Source organism: Mirounga angustirostris, unplaced genomic scaffold (genome assembly GCF_029215605.1).
Source record: "Mirounga angustirostris isolate CCGP_5_RB_7025 unplaced genomic scaffold, mMirAng1.0.hap1 SCAF_11, whole genome shotgun sequence".
Taxonomy (NCBI): Eukaryota; Metazoa; Chordata; class Mammalia; order Carnivora; family Phocidae; genus Mirounga; species Mirounga angustirostris.
In genome coordinates, this window is record NW_026991719.1 from 104,036,191 (window position 1) to 104,055,552 (window position 19,362).

Genomic DNA, 19,362 nt, shown 5'->3' on the forward strand with positions numbered 1-19,362 from the left:
TTTTTTTTAAATATATTGTTAGATTCGGTTTCCTATTTTATTTTGCTTAGGATTTTTGCATCTATGTTCATCAGGGATATTGGCCTGTAGTTCTCTTTCTTACTGGTGACTTTATCTAGTTTTGGTATCAGGGTAATACTGACTTCATAGAATGAATTTGGAAGTTTTTCTTCATCTTCTATTTCTTGGAATAGTGTGAGAATAATAGGTATGAAGTCTACTTTAAATGTTTGGTAGAATTTCCCCTGAAGCCATCTGATCCTGGACTACTGTTTGTTGGGAATTTTTTGGTTACTGATTCAGTTTTTTGCTGGTCATCAGTCTGTTCAAATTTTCTATTTCTTCCTTTTTCAGGTTTGGTAGTTTAAATGTTTCTAGGAATTTATCCATTTCTTCTAGGTTTCCAATGTTGACATGTAGTTTTCATAATATTGTCTTATGATTGTTTGTATTTCTGTAGTGTTGGGTGTTATTTCTCCTCTTTCACTTATGATTTTATTCATTTGAGTCCTTTCTTTTTTTTCCCTAAAAAATCTGGCCAGAGGTTTATCAATTTTATTGATTCTTTCAAAGAACCAACTCCTGCTATCATTGATTTCTTCTATTTTTTTTTGTTTTGTATAATTTATTTCTGCTCTAATCTTTATTATTGCTTTCCTTCTGCTGGTCTCATTTATTGTTCTTTTTCTAGCTCCTTTAGGTGTATGGATAGGTTGTTCATTTGAGATGTTTCATGTTTCTTGAGGTAGCCTTGTATTGCTATAAACTTCCCTCTTAGAACCACTTTTGCAGATGGTGGAGGAGTAGGGGACCCTATTTCAACCAGTCACCTGAATTGAGCTGGATATCTACCAGACCACTCTGAACACACACAAAATCAGGCTGAGATGTGAGAAGATAGATCTGGATCTCTACAAACAAAATATCCCCAGTGGCTGGTTTTGAGGTGATTCTCAGGGCAGATATCAGAAGATAAATGTAAGGGGGAGGGAGCTGCCATAAGCAGGGCAGAGACATGCCCCAACCTGGAAGCTGAGGGGCACACAACCCAGGACACTGCAGTTTTTAACAGCACAGACAGAAACGGAGATAGTGTGGCCTGGACAGCTCACAAAAAAACAGATTGCAATCTCTCTGTTCCGAGGCAGAGGTTTGGAAACAGTCACTTCTGCTCTGACTCTCAGAAGAGAATCTGAAAGCCAGCAGGGAAAGTGGGGAGAGAACAAAAGCCCCAGTAAACAAGTTTTCAATGAACTCATCCACCCCACACACACAGGGAGTAGGGCAACTCTGACTAAACAGTGTTGCCTGAGTAACAGCGCAGCAAGCCCCATCCTTCCCCCAGAAGACAGGCTGGAAGAACAAGAGGCCTACAACCCTAACATCCCTATAAAACTGGTGCATCTTGCGTGGATTGTAGTCAATAACTTGGAATCTGTACATTCCCTAAACCACCCCTCAACAGAATGACTAAGAGGAGGAACCCCCAAAATAGGAAAGACTCAGAGACTGTGACTTTGGCCACAGAACAAATGAATATAGACATAAGCAAGAAGTCCAAAATAAACTTCAGGGTAACAATTATGAAGACAGTAGCTAGAAAGAAGAAAATGATTAATGGCAACATAGAGTCTCTAAGGGCAAAAATGAAAGCTGATCTGGCAGAACTTAAAAATGCTATTAAAGAGATCCAATATAATCTAGATACTCTAAAAGTAGGGTAAATGAGGCAGAAGAACAAATTAGTGATCTAGAAGGCAAACTGATAGAAAAGAAGGAAAAAGAGGAGGCCTGGAACAAACAGCTTAAAATCTGTGAAAACAGAATTAGAGAAAGAAGTGACACCATGGGATGTTCCAATGTCAGAATTATTGGGATCCCAGAGGGGGGTAGAGAGAGAGAGGACTAAAAGATATATTTGAGCAAATCGTAGCTGAGAACTTCCTTAACCTGGAAAATGAAACAAATATTCGTGTCCTAGAGGCAGAGAGGACTCTTCCCAAGATCAAGGAAAACAAACCAATGCACTCACAAATCTTAGAACCAAGGAAACAATCTTAAGGGCACTTTGGGAGGAAGGGATTCCTTACGTACAGAGGGAGGCACATCAGAATAATGTCAGGCCTAGCCACAGAGACCTGGCAAGCCAGAAAGGCCTGGCAAGACATATTCAGGGTACTAAACCAGAAGAACATGCAACCAAGAATACTTTATCTGGCAAGACTGTCATTTAGAATGGATGGAGAGATGCAGAGTTTCCAAGACCATCAGAAACTGAAAGAATACATGATCACTAAACCAGCCATGCAAGAAATATTAAGGGGGGTTCTACAAAGGGAGAAAGACTGCAAGAGTGATATAGAATAGAAATTTACAGAGACAATCTATAGAAACAAAGACTTCACAGGCAACATGGTGACAATAAATTCATATATTTCAATAATCACTCTCAATGTGAATGGTCTAAATGCTCCCATAAAATGGCACAGGCGTGCAGATTGGATAAAAAGACAGGACCCAACCATATGCAGTCTACAATTGACTCATTTTGAACCTAAAGATACATCCAGACTGAAAGTGAAGGGATGAAATCCATCTTCTTTGCCAACAAACCTCAGAAGAAAGCTGGGGTAGCAATTCTCATATCAGGCAAATTAGATTTTAAGCTAACGACTGTAGTAAGAGATATAGGAGGACATCATATCATTCTTAAAGGGTCTATCCAACAAGAAGATCTAACATTTGTAAAGATATACACCCCCAACATGGGAGCAGCCATCTACATAAGCCAACTGTTAACCAAAATAAAGAGTCCTATTGATAACAATATGTTAATTGGAGGAGACCTCAATACTCCACTCTCAGCAATGGACAGATCATCTAAGCAGAAAATCAACAAGGAAACAAGAGCTTTAAAGGATACATTGGACCAGATGGACCTAATAGTTATTTACAGAACATTCCACCCTAAAACAACAGAATACTCATTCTTCTTGAGTGCACATGGAACTTTCTCCAGAATAGACCACCTACTGGGTCACAAATCAGGTCTCAACCAATACCAAAAGACTGAGATTATTCCCTGCATATTCTCAGACCACAATGCTCTAAAAGTGGAACTCAATCACAAGAAAAAATTTGGCAGAAATTCAAACACTTGGAAGCTAAAGACCATTCTGCTTAAGAATGTTTGGGTCAACCAAGAAATCAAAGAAGAACTTAAACAATTCATGGAAACCACTAAGAAAGAAAACACATCAATCCAAAACCTATGGGATACTGCAAAAGCAGTCCTAAGAGGGAAATATATAGCCATCCAAGCCTCACTCAAAAAAATAGAAAAATCCCGATTTCACCAACAAACTTTACACCTTAAAGAACTGGAGAGAAAACAAATGATGCCTAAGCCACTCATTAGAAGAGAACTAATTAAGATTAGAGCACAGATCAATGAATTAGACATCAGAAATACAGTAGAGCAGATCAACAAAACTAGAAACTTGTTCTTTGAAAGAATTAATAAGATCAATAAACCACAGCCAGACTTATACAAAAGAAAAGAGAAAAGGCCCAAATTAATAAAATTATGAATGAAAAGGAAGAGATCATTACTAACACCAAGGAAATAGAAAAAAAATTATTATAATTAATATCAACAACTATATGCCAATAAATTAAGCAACTGGAAGAAATGGATGCCTTCCTGGAAACCTATGAACTGCCAGGACTGAAAGAGGAAGAAATTGACAACCTGAATATGCCAATAACAAGTAACGAGACTGAAGCAGTGATCACAAACTTCCCCAAAACTCCCCTTCCCAGAGGAATTCTACCAAACATTCAAAGAAGAAATAAGACCTATTCTCCTGAAGCTGTTTCAAAAAATAGAAACAGAAGGAAAGCTTCCACACTCATACTATGAGGCCAGCATTACCTTAATCCCCAAACCAGCCAAAGACCCCATCAAAAAGGAGAATTTTAGACCAATATCCCTGATGAATATCGATTCCAAAATTCTCAACAAAATCCTAGTTAATAGGATCCAACAATACATTAAAAAGATCATCCACCATGACCAACTGGGATTTATCCCTGGGATGCAAGGTTATTTCAACATTCACAAATCAATCAGTGTGATAGAACACATTAATAAGAGGAGGGAGGAGAACCATATGGTCCTCTCGATGCAGAAAAAGCATTTGACAAAATACAGCATTCTTTCTTAATTAAAACTCTTCAGAGTATATGGATAGAAGGAATATTCCTCAAGTGCATAAAATCCATCTATGAAGACCCCACAGTGAATATCATCCTCAATGGGGAAAAGCTGAGAGCCTTTCCCTTAAGATCAGGAACACAACAAGGATGCCCACTCTCACCACTGTTGTTCAACATAGTACTAGAAGTCCTAGCAACAGCAACCAGACAACAAAAAGAAATAAAATGTATTCAAATTGGCAAAGAAATCAAACTCTCTTCACAGATGACATGATACTTTATGTGGAAAACCCAAAAGACTCCACCCCCAAGTTACTAGAGCTCATACAGCAATTCAGTAATGTGGCAGGATACAAAATCAATGCACAGAAATCAGTTGCTTTCTTATACACTAACAATGTAACTGTAGAAAGAGAAATTAGAGAATGGATTCCATTTACAATAGCACCAAAAACCATAAGATACCTTGGAATAAACCTAACCAAAGAGGTAAATCATCTATCCTCTAGGAACTACAGAACACTCATGAAAGAAATTGAAGAGGACACAAAAGGATGGAAAAACATTCCATGTTCATAGATCAAAAGAATAAACATTGTTAAAATATCTATGCTACCCAGGGGCACCTGGGTGGCTCAGTCAGTTAAGCATCTGCCTTCGGCTCAGGGTCCTGGGATTGAGCCCCGCATCGGGCTCCCTGCACGGCGTGAAGCCTGCTTCTCCTTCTCCCACTCCCCCTGCTTGTGTTCCCTCACTCACTCCCTCTCTCACTGTCTCTCTCTCTCTGTCAAATAAATAAATAAATAAAATCTTTAAAAAAAATGTCTATGCTACCCAGAGCAATCTATACCTTTAATGCCATCCTGATCAAAATTCCAATGACATTTTTCAAAGTGCTGGAACAAACAATCCTAAAATTTGTATGGAATCAGAAAAGATCCTGAGTTACCAAGAAAATGTTGAAAAAGGAAAACAAAGCTGGGGGCATCCCGTTGCCTGATTTCAAGCTATGTTGCAAATCCATGATCAGCAAGACAGAATGGTACTGGCACAAAAACAGACTTATAGACCAATGGAACAGAATAGAGAGCCCAGATATGGACCCTCAACTCTATGGTCAAATAATCTTCGACAAAGCAGTAAAAAATATTCAATGGAAAAATATAGTCTTTTCAATAATTGGTGCTGGGAAAATAGGAAAGCTATATACAGAAGAATGAAACTCAACCATTTTCTAACACCATAAGCAAAAATAAGCTCAAAATGGATGAAAGACCTCAATGTGAGACAGGAATCCATCAAAATCCTAGAGGAGAACATAGGCAGTAACCTCTTTGACATCAGCCACAGCAACTTTTTTCAAGATACATCTCCAAAGGCAAGTGAAACAAAAGCGAAAATGAACTTTTGGGACTTCATCAAGATAAAAAACTTCTGCACAGCAAAGGAAACAGTCAACAGAACAAAGAAGCAACCCACATAATGGGAGAAGGTATTTGCTAATGACACTACAAAGGGCTGATATCCAAAATCTGTAAAGAACTTCTCAAACTCAACACCCAAAAAACAAATAATCAAGTCAAAAAATAGAAGACATGAACAGATACTTCTTTAAAGAAAACATACAAATGGCTAACAGACATAAGAAAAAATGTTCATCATCATTAACCATCAGGGAAACTCAAATCAAAACCACATTGAGGTACCACCTTACACCAGTTAGAATGGCAAAAATTGACATGGGAAGAAACAAATGTTGGAGAGGTTGTGGAGGAAGGGGAACCCTCTTACAGTGTTGGACTGAATGTATGTTGGTACAGGCAATTTGCAAAACAGTGTGGAGGTGCCTCAAAAATTTAAAAACAGAGCTACCCTATGACCCAGCAATTGCACTACTGGGTATTTACCCCAAAGACACAGATGTAGTGAAAAGAAGGGCCATATGCACCCCAATGTTCATAGCAGCAATGTCCGCAATAGCCAAACTGTGGAAAGAGCTGAGATGCCCTTCAACAGAGGAATGGATAAAGAAGATGTGGTCCATATATACAATGGAATATTACTCAGTCATCAGAAAGGATGAATACCCAGCTTTTACAACAACATGGTTGGGACTGGAGGAGATTATGTTAAGTAAAGTAAGTCAAGCAGAGAAACTCAATTATTATATGGTTTCACTTATTTGTGGAATATAAGGAATAGCATGGAGAACATTAGGAGAAGGAAGGGAAAAATGAAGGGGGGGAATCGGAGGGGAGATGAACCGTAAGAGACTATGGACTCCTAGAAACAAACTGAGGGGTTTAGAGGGAAAGGGGGTGGGGTTTTCATTAGCACGATGGTGGGTATTAAGGAGGGCATGTATTGCATGGAGCACTGGGTATTATTCGTAAACAATGAATCAAGGAACACTACCTCAAAAAGTAATGATGTACTGTATGGTGACTAACATAACATAATAAAAGAAAGAACAACTCCTAAAAAATATAATTAAATGAAAGAACTGACTTTTGCTGCATCTGAAAGGTTTTAGAGCATTGTGTTTTCATTTTGTTTCCATGTACTTTCTGATTTCTTCTTTTGTGTCCTTGACTATTCATTATTAGCACATTATTCAACCTCCATGTATTTGTGATCTTTCCAAATTTTTTTGTGGTTGACTTTTATTTTCCTAGCATTGTGGACTAAAAAGATATGTAGTATGACTACAATCTTCTTGAATTTATTGTGACTGGTTTTGTAGCCTAATATATGACCTATTCTGGGGAATGTTCCATGTGCCCTTGAGAAGAATGTTTATTCTGTTGTATTAAGATGTAATGTTCTGAATATATCTATTAAGTCCATGTGGTCCAATGTGACATTCAAAGCCATTGTTTCCTTATTGATTTTCTCTTTAGATGATTTCTTCTTTGATATAAGTGGGGTGTTAAAGCATCCTACTATTTTTTCTATTATTTTTAATTAGTTCCTTTATGTTTGTTTTTAACTTTTATGTATTTGGATGCTCCTATGTTGTGTACATAAATATTTACAATTATACTTCCTGTTGGATTGTCCCCTTTATGATTATATGGTGCCCTAATCTGTCTCTTGTTACAGCCTTTTTTTTAAAGCCAATTTTGTCCAATACAAGTATTGCTATTCTGGTTTTCTTTGATATCCTTAGCATGATACATGCTTCTTTGCCTCCTCACTTTCAATCTACAGGTGTCTTTAGGTCCAAAATGAGTCTCTTGTAGGCCACATATAGATGATTCTTTTTTTTTTTTTAATCCATTCTGTCACCCTGTGTGTTTTGATTAGAGAGTTTAGCCCATTTACATTCAAAGTCATTATTGAGAGATATGTATTTATTGTAATTTCATTATTTCTTTTGTGGTTCTTTCTGAAGATTTTCTCTGATCTCTTTCATGGTTTGCTGTTTTTCTTTAGTGATATATTTGGATTTTTCCTCTTTAACTTTGCATATTTATTAGTGGTTTTTGATATATAGTTACTCTTAGTTTTGTATATAACCTCTTCTGCATATAGCAGTCTATAAGAACTTGAAGGTCTAAGTTTGAACCCATTTTTTACTCCTCTTCTCCCCATGTTTTAGGTATATGTTATAGTTTACATCATTTTTTTGTGTTTCTTCTCTGACTTTTTATAGAAATATTCATTTTTACTGCTTTTTTGTTTCCTAAGTTTTTACTGTCACTTTTGGTCTCTCTTTTCCACTCAAACTGTCTTTTTTAATATTTCTGGCAGGGTTGGTTTAATGACCATAAACACCTTTATTTTTTTGTTTGTCTGACAAATTCCTTATCTCTCCTTCTATTCTGATTGATAACCCTCCTGTTTAGAATATTCTTGGCTGCAGATTTTTTCCATTCAGGATTTGAATAGATCATGACACTCCCTTCTGGCTTGGAATGTTTCTGCTGAAAAACCTGCTACTTTATCAGTTTTCTCTTGTAAGTTACTGACTTTTTTTTGTCTTGCTGCTTTTAATTTTTTTTCTTTATCACTATATTTTCCCAACTTAATTACAATATCTTGGCTTGTATCTGCTTTTGTTGATTTTGATGGGAGTTCTCTATGGCTTCTGAAGCTAGATATCTTTTTCTTTCCCCAGATGAGGTATGTTTTCAGCTATTATTTCTTCAAATAAATTTTCTCTCCTCTTTTCTTTCTTTTTTGGGGACTTCTATAATATGAAATTTATCACGTTTGATGGAGTCACTGTGTTCCATAAGTTTATTCTCATTTTGCATTGTTTTTCTGCTCTTTTGTTCAACTTGATAGCTTTCCATTACTGTGTCTTCCAGGTCATTAATTCATTTCTCTGCTTCCTCTGACCTACTGTTCATTCCATCAAACATGTTTCTCATTTTGTTTATTCAGCTCTTTATCTCTGCTTTATATCTCTGTTATCCTTTAAAATAGGGTCTCACTCATATGTTCTATTCTTTTCTCAAGTTCAGTTAAGTATCCTTACGATCATTGCTTTAAATTCTCTGTTAGTCATGTTACTTCTGTTTTGCTTAGATCTCTGGCCATGGACTTGTCCTGTTCTTTCATTTGGGATACATTTCTATGTCTTCTAATTTTGTGTAAGTCTCTGTGCCTGATTTTGTGTGTTAGGAATGTCAGCTATGTCTCCTGTTCTTGAGTGTGATAGCCTTATAATGAAGAAGTCCTATAGTGTCCTGCCATGTAGTTTCCCCTGTTTCCTAGGGTCTGGCTCTTACAGGAGTGTTTCCAGTATATTCTACATGTGCTCTCTTATTTTGTCCTGGCTGCTTTATCCTTCAGGCCAGTCATCTACAAAGGCTCTCTTCACTTGTGGGCAGTGTTTGGTCCCTGGCCTGAGTGTGGCATATTTTAAGTTAAGTGTGCTCTCCTCAGATTGTGAAATGAGAACTTCAGCCACTGCTGCTGGAACCAAGGCCCTTCAGACCTGCATTGAGAGACACAATGTGAACAGGGGTTTTGGCCTGTCTTCTGGTTGAGGGAGCATGCCATGCTGGGACTGAGGCAAGTGTGACTGGGAGGGGCAGTTCCATTGCAGTGTGGGGGGCACCAGTTGGTATAAACAAGGTAGATAATAAATATGCTGAACTGCTTCTCACAGGTAGTTCTGTGCTTATGCTGAGGAGCAAGGGAATGAAATGTCACTGGCTACTTCCTTTGTAGAATGTTCCAACTTTCTGTCTAAAAAAAGATTCTTTTGCCATTTTAATATTGCAAAAATAAATGAAGGAAGAAAAGATGCCTCTGTCTCAAGAGATCCTTGTTTTATATAATACAGAAAAATGAGATCCTGGTTATCTCTCAACAGTTCTTGAATTAAAGCAGCATGTGCCTTTCACCCTGAAAAGCCAGGTTCAGAAAACACTTCCCATAGTTTTAAATCTAATTAAAGGAGAAGGCTTTTGGAGGAATAGAATGAATATGAAAAACAGAGGCAAAATTAATAGATCTGTTCATTATCCAGCTTTTAGAGAGAAAGTAGGGGAACTACCTGCACTAGTAGACAAGTAAGTTTGGCCTTGGGCTTGGAAAAAGGATGATTAAGATAAAAGATGCTGCAGAGCACAAGTGGTATGAATTGATGTCAAGATGACTTATCTACCCTCTTTTCTGATTCATCATGGATTTCCTGTGTGATATGCTATATAAATCAGAAAAGCTAAAGTAAAATAGACACAGAATTTTATACCTGAAAAATCACACAAATGTCTAGCCTCATTACTGCACAATCAACACATATGTTCTTATACAAAGACAGTTTGTATTTAGTTTCTATTTGTATTACACTTGGAATACTGCTAGGTAGTTTTCTTCATTTTTTTCTTTTTGGAACTGCATCTTTCTTCCTCAACTTGACTGCAAGGGTCATACCTGCAATTTCTTTGGTAGTCCTCACATATTCTATCTAGCATAACATTTTGTACACTTACTAGAAGCTTGAGATGTGTTTGAGGACTACCTCAATACAACAATGAAAGGCAGCTGTAAAATCTTTTGCATTTTGTTCAGCTACCAAAATGTAGGTCCTAAGGCTAAATGGCATGTTTGTGTTAATAAAGTTGCAGCCTTGTCAGCCAGTATTTCAAATGAAAACTGTCTTTCCCCATAACAGGATTGTCAGGGACATTAATTTATGTTTTCCAATTGCCTCCTGATAGTAACTGAAGTATTATAATTTCTGTCTGTACTAATGTTACAGAATTTATGGGGGCTTTTCACCTTACTATGTAGGTTCATAAAGTTAGCCCATTTAATAAAATGCTTCTTTAGACATAATGATAGAAAGTTATTTAGGGACTTTCTGATAACTACTTCATCCAAAAAAGGGCCCTATTGCTACAGAGCTGAAGGGCAAATCTAGAACTATGTGCAGGTCTTGAATAAAAGACCTTGATTATCTAATTTCAGAAGATTTTCATCATTGGCTCTGGTTGTATATAATTAGTATTGTTGTTCCATATAGCATATAAGTTTGAAAATATGAGACAGATACCTTGAAGGGAAGAAAACCTTCTTTAAAAAAGGAAAGTTACTTTTCTAAAGATTTTATTTATTTGACAGAGGGAGATAGAGAGCACAAGCAGGGGAAGAGGCAGGTAGTGGGAGAAGCAGGCTCCCCACCGAGCAAGGAGCATGATGCAGGACATGATACCAGGAGCCTGGGATCATGACCTGAGCCAAAGGCAGATGCTTAACTGCCTGAGCCACCCAGGCACCCCCAAAAAGGAAAGTTTTGCATTGATAATATTGTATAAATAAAAGTACATTGAAAAACTCTTTGAAAAGGGGTAATAAAACCTATTTCCTCAAATCATAAATACAGTTCCTTTCTGGAGATATATATACATACATACACACATATTTCAAAGGTTTTTATTTATTTATTTTAGAAAGAGAGACTGTGTGTGCAAAAGCGGGGTGAGGAGTAGAGGGAGAAAGAGCAGGAGAAAATCTCAAGCAGACTCCCCACTGAGTGAGGAGTCCAACACAGGGCTCATCTCACAACCCTGAGATCATGACCTGAGTGGAAACCAAGAATCAGATGCTTAACCAACTGAACCATCCAGGCACCCCTAATTAAAAAATATTTTAAATATTTTAGATACAAACTCAAAATTTAACTTAGGTAGTAAGAAAGAAGATCTAACAAGCATGTTATCCTAGGCCTGTACTTAGTAAAAACTGTTTTGGTGGAATTTTGATCCTGGAGACATTGCTCAGATAATTAAATACAGTATTAGGTAGAGAAATACATAATACATAATATTCTTAAGCAGATAAAGTTTTTCAAGACCCTATCATCAGTACCATCTGAACTCAGAATTGGTTAATCAGATGTAGGAATAAATTAGGATCCAAACAGTCTCTTCATGTCAAATTGCAAATCAGGGAAAATACATCAAAGTGTGAATCTATAACTTTAAAATTTTTAGGATGGCATTGGTTGTTTTTCCAGGTCAAAGTAAATTGCAAATCTATGAGAAATCTGTAAGACTACTGAATCCTAACTATCTGATTTTGAGCCTAAAGGTAGGTATAGAATGAGTTGGCATTGTATTCTACACCTAATGAGCCTTTTTGCCAAAGACTTTCCAATATTCTTAGTTTTCTTCATAAATACAATCAAAATAGACCTTGAGTAAAGAAATAAAGTCATTGTACCTATGTCATAAATGTTCTATACTTCTCATATGGGAACTTTCACTATGACAATAAAAATAACAATAACCACACAGCAGCAGAAGCAACAGGAAAATAACGGCTCATACTTTTTAGGCACTTACTGTGTATTCAAGTTGCCATGCCAAGCAATTTGTGTGCATTCACTTCATAATTTCATGTGATACTCTTAAATGCTCTTTTGTATCCCATTTTTATATAGTACCTTTAGATGCCCCATGGTGCATTATTATTATTATTATCCCAAAGGTGCAGATGAGAAAGTTCCTAGACCTAAAACATTTAGCTATTAATAACAGAGCCAGAATATAAGATAGGGCCAGTTCAAATAGGTTTTTGGCTCAGTAGCCTATAAAGTACATTATTTTCTGAATTTTGTTGGATGGAAGAGTCTTTGGTAACTCCATTCAATGGCATCACGATTATTATCCCACCTGCATTTTTTTTTAAAGATTTTATTTATTTATTTGACAGAGAGAGTGAGAGAGCATAAGCAGGGGGAACAGTGGAGGGAGAGGGAGAAGCAGGCTCTTTGCCAAGCAGAGAGCCCAATGTAGGGCTCGATCCCAGGACCCTGAGATCATGACCTGAGCCAAAGGCAGACGCTTAACCATCTGAGCCACCCAGGTGCCCCTCCCAATTGCCTTTATGGTGATTGTCCCTTTACCAGTTATGCATGTATAGATTGGTGTATTATGTCTCAAATATATTCAAATCTATACAGAATGTTTGTTATTATTATATTATTATCCTGTATATAGTTGAATTTTGCAAAGTGTTCATAAGTTTCTGTCTTGCAGAGAGTTTAAGGAAATGAGCAGTCAAGAAGAAAGCTCTGCTAATTAGCTTGTAGCCTGTCTGTCTGATGGGGGCCATCAGCAAAGAAAATGAGAAGCAATCAATGAAAGAACTTCTGTCTCAACAACACACAGAAAGTAAGTGGCAAGATTAAAAAAAAACTAAACCTAACGACCAACACTCAAAAACCTCTATGCAGTTCAATGAAATATAGATTCAGAATTCTACATAAATCATGAATGTTTGCAGAACCATTAACTAGGTCTTTATATATATGACATTATTACTATATAAATATGCATATATATTTATAGATGCATGAAAATGATAGATAAGTAGATGATAGATAGATAGATAGATGATAGATAGATTTACATTTAAACTAATCACATTGATCAAAGGAAAAAGAGAGTTTGAAAGATCCAGTTAGCAAAGAGCCAAAGAAAATGAACACGAATTTCTCTTGTTCTATCAGTGCTGTTAGAAAGCAATACATAAGGATAAAACTCCATTTGAAAGCAGGGTAGCTCATAGAACGTCAGGCAAACATGCACCTATACTTTTTTTTTTTCAGGATTTTCTGCCTTTCTATTCTTTTTTTTTTTATTTTTTTTTATTCTTATGTTAATCCCCATACATTACATCATTAATTTTAGATGAAGTGTTCCATGATTCATTGTTTGCATGCACCTATACTTTAATGATAGTAATCCGATGTTAATAAATTTACACTTAAATTCACATCAATTGCTTTATGGTTTAAAAAATGTACTCAAGGGGTGCCTGAGTGGCTCAGTCAGTTAAGCGACTGCCTTCGGCTCAGGTCATGATCCTGGAGTCCCTGGATCGAGTCCCGCATCAGGCTCCCTGCTCGGCAGGGAGTCTGCTTCTCCCTCTGACCCTCCCCCCTCTCATGCTCTCTCTCTCTCATTCTCTCTGTCTCAAATAAATAAATAAAATCTAAAAAAAAATGTACTCAAGAAAACTATAAGACAAATTCAGTACATCACGACAGGGGAAAATTAAACCTCACTAGTTTAAAACAAATATAAAACATAAGATCTAAGACTGAAAAAAAATGGAAAATAAGATTCTGAATGCAAAAAAGGAAAATGAATAAATTATACAAGAAAAACAAAGCTGAATTATTTTGGTAATATTAAATATCTTTGAGATTTTTAATTAATAGTTTGGTTAATACAAATGAATGGCATAAGACTATATTGAATCCATCTCATTCTGGGAAATAACAAGTAAGAGAGAATAAGAGTGATGTTTAACCAAAAGAACCAAGGGATGCTTTTTCTAGTTCTGAGGAACTCTCTGCTTCACTGAACGTAAGATTGTGAATGAGTTAGGAGCTACAACTCCTTGAAAATGATGCAAGTCGCATTTCAAGAATTATGTCCTAAAGAGTACAAGAGATGTGGGCACCTGGGTGGCTCAGTTGGTTAAGCGACTGCCTTTGGCTCAGGTCATGATCCTGGAGTCCCTGGATCAAGTCCTGCATCAGGCTCCCTGCTTGGCGGGGAGTCTGCTTCTCCCTCTGACCCTCCTCCCTATCATGCTCTCTGTATCTCATTCTCTCTGTCTCAAATAAATAAATAAAATCTTTAAAAAAAAAAAGAGTACAAGAGGTGTAATATGTATACTTCAAAGGCTGGCTGTTTTTATTCATACAGAATATTGCATCTTGATTTAGGTAATAAATGATAAAGAGTGAAGAAAACTACAAGCTCTTCAACTTAGAGACAAAAGCTTATATGTTGTGATTTATTTTTCTGATCCTTTACTCATCCAAGTTCACAATTACTTTTCCTCTCCATCCCTTTCTAAACTTTCACACCCCGCTTTATAAACTTCCTCTTAATACTTTACCTGTCAGGATTGCTGCTGAATTGTGGTGATTTCATTGATTTTTGCTCACCATTCATTTATTCAACAAATATTTATTTAGCACAATCCATGTATAAAATATAGTATTGAATGGAGCACTGGGTGTTATACACAAACAATGAATCATGGAACACTACATCAAAAACTAATGGTGTAATGTATGGTGATTAACATAACATAATAAAATAAAATTTTAAAAAAATATAGTGCTTGAACTGGAGATATAATGATGAACAAAAGTAGGCAACATTCTTTACCCTCATGGAGCTGACCCTCTGTTTGGAAATAAAAGTATTAATTTTTAAAAATTTAAAAATACATATCAAATGTGGGTGTTCATAAATGTTCCTTCTCCAGGTATAAGTAAAGAAAAAAAAAAAAAAACATTAAATATATTGTATCAAGAGAAAAGCAATCAGAATGGATTAAGAACCAAACTCTCCACACTCACAAGGGATTGTATACCATCCAGTAAATTATATGTTGGCAGCACGCTGACTGCAGAACTGCCCATATTATGGGGAAAAGAGATAATGGGACCAACATGTTTAAGTAGAATTGCATGATTATAAAATAAATTCTGTTGGTTTAAAAACCAATAAAATTCTAAGAATTTATAGGTAGTAGATGTGAGAGGATCATCGAGTTTAATTAGAGTTGCTTGGACAGAATACATGGATTCATCTCCTCCCCTAAATTGTGGGGGAAATAAAGAATAAAGCTCTTTATTAGATATTATTTATATCAATCACCACTGGTCTATAAACTCAGATTATAAAATATTCCATAGAGTAAAAGTGCCACATACTATTAAAGTGTATAACAGTGGGAACAAAGCTAATCTGAGAATCCAGGAAGGCTTCTCTGAAGAAGGGATTTTAAACTGAAAGATGAAGGATGACTAGAAATCACACAAGTAGATATAAAGATCTGTGAAGGGATGCATTCTAAGCATAAAGGATGGCATGCATAAAGGGCTGGTGTTAAGACAAATGAAGGATTGTAATCAAAAATTCAAAAGAATAACAAAAACAGGGCATGTAATATCTCATGGGCACCATATTAAAAATTAAGTTTGTTACACTAAGAATTATTGCAAACTACAATCTACTCATGAATAATAAATAGACATTTGAAATAATTTGAATATGTCTGCAGAATATGTCAGCTTCCAAATATTTGTAAAGACTCCTGTGTTGACAGAATTCTAGTGGTCCATAAAATTTGTCATGGACTTTTTGGCTTTATCATCATATACCCATCACTGTGCAAAGCAATATAATGATGTGTATCAAACAAATTGCATAATACTTAAGAGATTGTTTCAGGTTAACATAGTAATGAAAGCCTCATAGAACAGGTAGAGTTTGAAATTTGGTTTCAAAGGAGCATATAATTCTGACAAGCATCGTAGGGACAGTGGTTGACAGGATGAGGGAGAATTTTTTCTTTGGGGATAACAAAATGATAAAAATTATAGAAATGAAAAAAATGAGGGGCATGTTCTGAGCCCTGTAAGATTGACAATTTGACATCTTTGAGATGAATTATAAGCCTACAGGGAGGTCATAAGATCCTGGGCTAGAATAGTGACAGTGAGGATAGTATAACTTGAGAATTCAGAAAAAACACTCAGTGAGAAATCTGTAGGACTTTTCAGCTAATTTCATATCGAGAATCAGGGAGAAAGAGAAAAGGAAAAGTTTACTTTGTAGTTGAGTAATTAGGAAGATAAATACCAAATAAGAAATATTCTTGGCTTTGTTACTTTTTTTTGTTATTTATTATTTATTTGAGATAGAGAGAGAGGGAGAGAGCACAAGCAGGGGGAACAGCAGAGGCAAAGGGAAAAGCAGACTCCCTGCTGAGTGGGGAGCCTGATGTGGGACTCGATCCCAGGATTCTGGAATCGTGACTTGAGCTGAAGGCAGATGTTTAACTGACTAAACCACCAAGGCATCTCTTGTTGGTTTTTATAGTTAGTCTTCATGTAGTCCTCATTTTCATGCACTTCATAATAGCACCCTAAAATGCCTCTTTTCTTAGGGGCGCCTGGGTGGCTCAGTGGTTAAGCATCTGCCTTCAGCTCAGGTCATGATCCCAGGGTCCTGGGATCGAGCCCCGCATCAGGATCCCTGCTCTGCGGGAAACCTTCCTCTCCCTCTCCCACTCCCCCGGCTTGTGTTCCCTCTCTCGTTGTGCCTCTCTCTGTCAAATAAATAAAATCTTTAAAATAAAATGCCTCTTTTTTGTTTAATTTGGACTTTTGTATAACAGTTGAAAAATAATAATTATGAATTATTGCATGTTGGTACTACTTGCCAGCCAGTGATTTAGTTTCAGTAGCATCTTCATTTATGTCTGTAGAGGAGCACCTTGGTGGTACAAGTGTTGAATATTTGGGTACATTTTAATTTCATTTCATGACAAATGAAAGAGAAGTTGAAAAAAAGAGAAAGTTCTGATACTTGTAATTGAAACATAGGTCTCAAATGAATCCAAACAAGATGAAGATAAAAATTAGGTGGAATGAAATCTTTCTAGGCTTGCTGGATTTAAATTTGCATTAAATTGTGAAAGGAAAACTGTTTAAAACTACAACATGGCAAAATATATAATTAAATATGTATCTAAATAAGAATTGTATTTCAAGATTTAAATTTATTCTCTTTAAGAACAGAAGCCCTTACATAGTACAAAATTCTATTTTTGGCTTGTGACATATTTGGCTTGGCATGTTTTCTGAAGTGTGCATTAAGTAATGGACCAACTGTAGGAAATTCAGAAGGTAAATCAATTTTTTGTAATATGAGAAATTTATTTTAGAAACTTAGAGTTTGAGGTGATGGTGGACATTAATGTGAAAAATAGTAAACAGGTACAAATGTAGGACTAAAGCTCAGATTGGAATTAAATGCTTGGGAATTATATAGTCAGAGTTATACTGATAGTATACAGATAGTAATATCATGAGAATGAAAATCAAATGACTAATTGGATAAAAAAATCCAGGAATATTGTATAGACTTTGCACTTTCAGTACTTACATAAATAAAAGAGGCAGGGTTTTGGATCTCTGAATGGCTGAGAACTGGAACTAAGCTCTCTGCAAAAAAAACTAGGAGTCACATTTCTGTAAAATAGGCATTAAAATATCTCCATTGGCCTAGAGACTTAGTAAGAAAGTTGGCCATCTTGAAAGTATTATGAAAAAAAGAGTCATCTGCAAGGAATCAGAACCCTAAGCAAGTGCTAGATGCAGAAAAAATGTACAATTCATACTTTACAAGGATAATGAAAATTTCCATCTAGTAAGTTATTATGAAAGTAGCCTTGAAAACATTGAGACCTATAGGTGCTCAATAGAAGTAAATATGAAACTGCTTAAAGTAAGTCTGCACAATCCATGTCATAGAAGAATCCCTTAAGAATCAATTACTCTCTGGGGCACCTGGTGGCGGCTCAGTCTGTTAAGTGTCTGCCTCTGGCTCAGGTCATGAGGAGTCCTGGGATTGAGCCCTACGTAGGGCTCCCTGCTCAGCAGGGAGTCTGCTTCTCCCACTCTTCTGCTGCTCCCCCTGCTTATACTCTCTCTCTGTCAAATAAATAAATAAAATATTTTTTAAAAGAAACAATTATTCTGAAGATGAGATTATGGTCAAAATTGCATACCACAAAAGGAAGCAAACCACCATGATAGAGTAAGCAAATAAGAAGTAACACATTGTGTGTGCTCACTTCGGCAGCACATATACTAAAAAAGAAGTAACACATTGTGAACTATATAGATAATAGAAAAATTGAAAGAGTAAAGTATTTTTAAGATAATCAAGAGTTGAAGGAAAGAATAGATACCATAAAGGCAAGACCAGGACACCATAGCAAAAATGACAAATAATCAATTAGAAATTATTGAAATAAAAATGCAGGCATTTGAATAAAGAACTTGAGGGAAAGAAAAACATAAATTAAAAAGGACTTAGTGAAATAGAATATAATCTGAGGAATTTAGTTGGATTGCAGCATACAGTATTAAAGAAATAGAAGATATGAAAGAGAAATCCAAGCAATGTGGAGGAAAATATAGAAGATACAATCAAATAATATCTCATCAGAGTTCCAGAAGGAGAAAATTAAAGAGATAAGAAAGACATACTGTCAGCCCTTCAGGTCTCAATGAGGCCTGGTGATGCTCCAGAGTGAGAGACAAGCCAACTTGGGAGCAGATTGAATCCAACTTTATTCAACATTACTACCAGTTATTTGATAAGGACAGAACCCAACTAATTTATATTGACACATTAGCTTTAAGTGGGAAGGACAGCAGCCCAGGCTTCCATTCCAGAAAATCCAGCACAGCATTACAGTTCAGGACCATCATCCCACGCCAGATAGCTGTGTCATCAGCATGGCTGTGGGTCAGCTCAAAGCTGCTGAGAACCCCATCATGGGGTCACTAGATGTTCCTATTAAAGAACATCAACAATGCTTGGGTTTGCACCAATGACATGCTCAAGTTTGCCCTGCACAACTTTGGCTGAACTCCCCCCAGCTAGGAGCTCAAGCTGTTTCTTCCTCCCTCCTCTTCTCAATACTATTCACACTCCTGCAGATGCTCCAAATATACACAACTGAGCAGGGCTTCGGTGGGAGCAGGCACAGTGCACTGCTGCTACCAAGGTATTGTGCATGCTGTTTGAATGCTAAGCTAGTTGCATCTGAGAGGAGAAGATTGTGTTGTACCAGGGGGTG

The 19,362-nt window shown here is 36.5% G+C and overlaps 1 pseudogene; it reads left to right on the forward strand.

The window, feature by feature from the left end:
* The first annotated feature begins 1,466 nt into the window (after positions 1 to 1,466).
* On the forward strand, positions 1,467 to 19,151 carry LOC135361881 (nuclear transport factor 2-like; annotated as a pseudogene).
* The last annotated feature ends 211 nt before the right edge of the window (positions 19,152 to 19,362 follow it).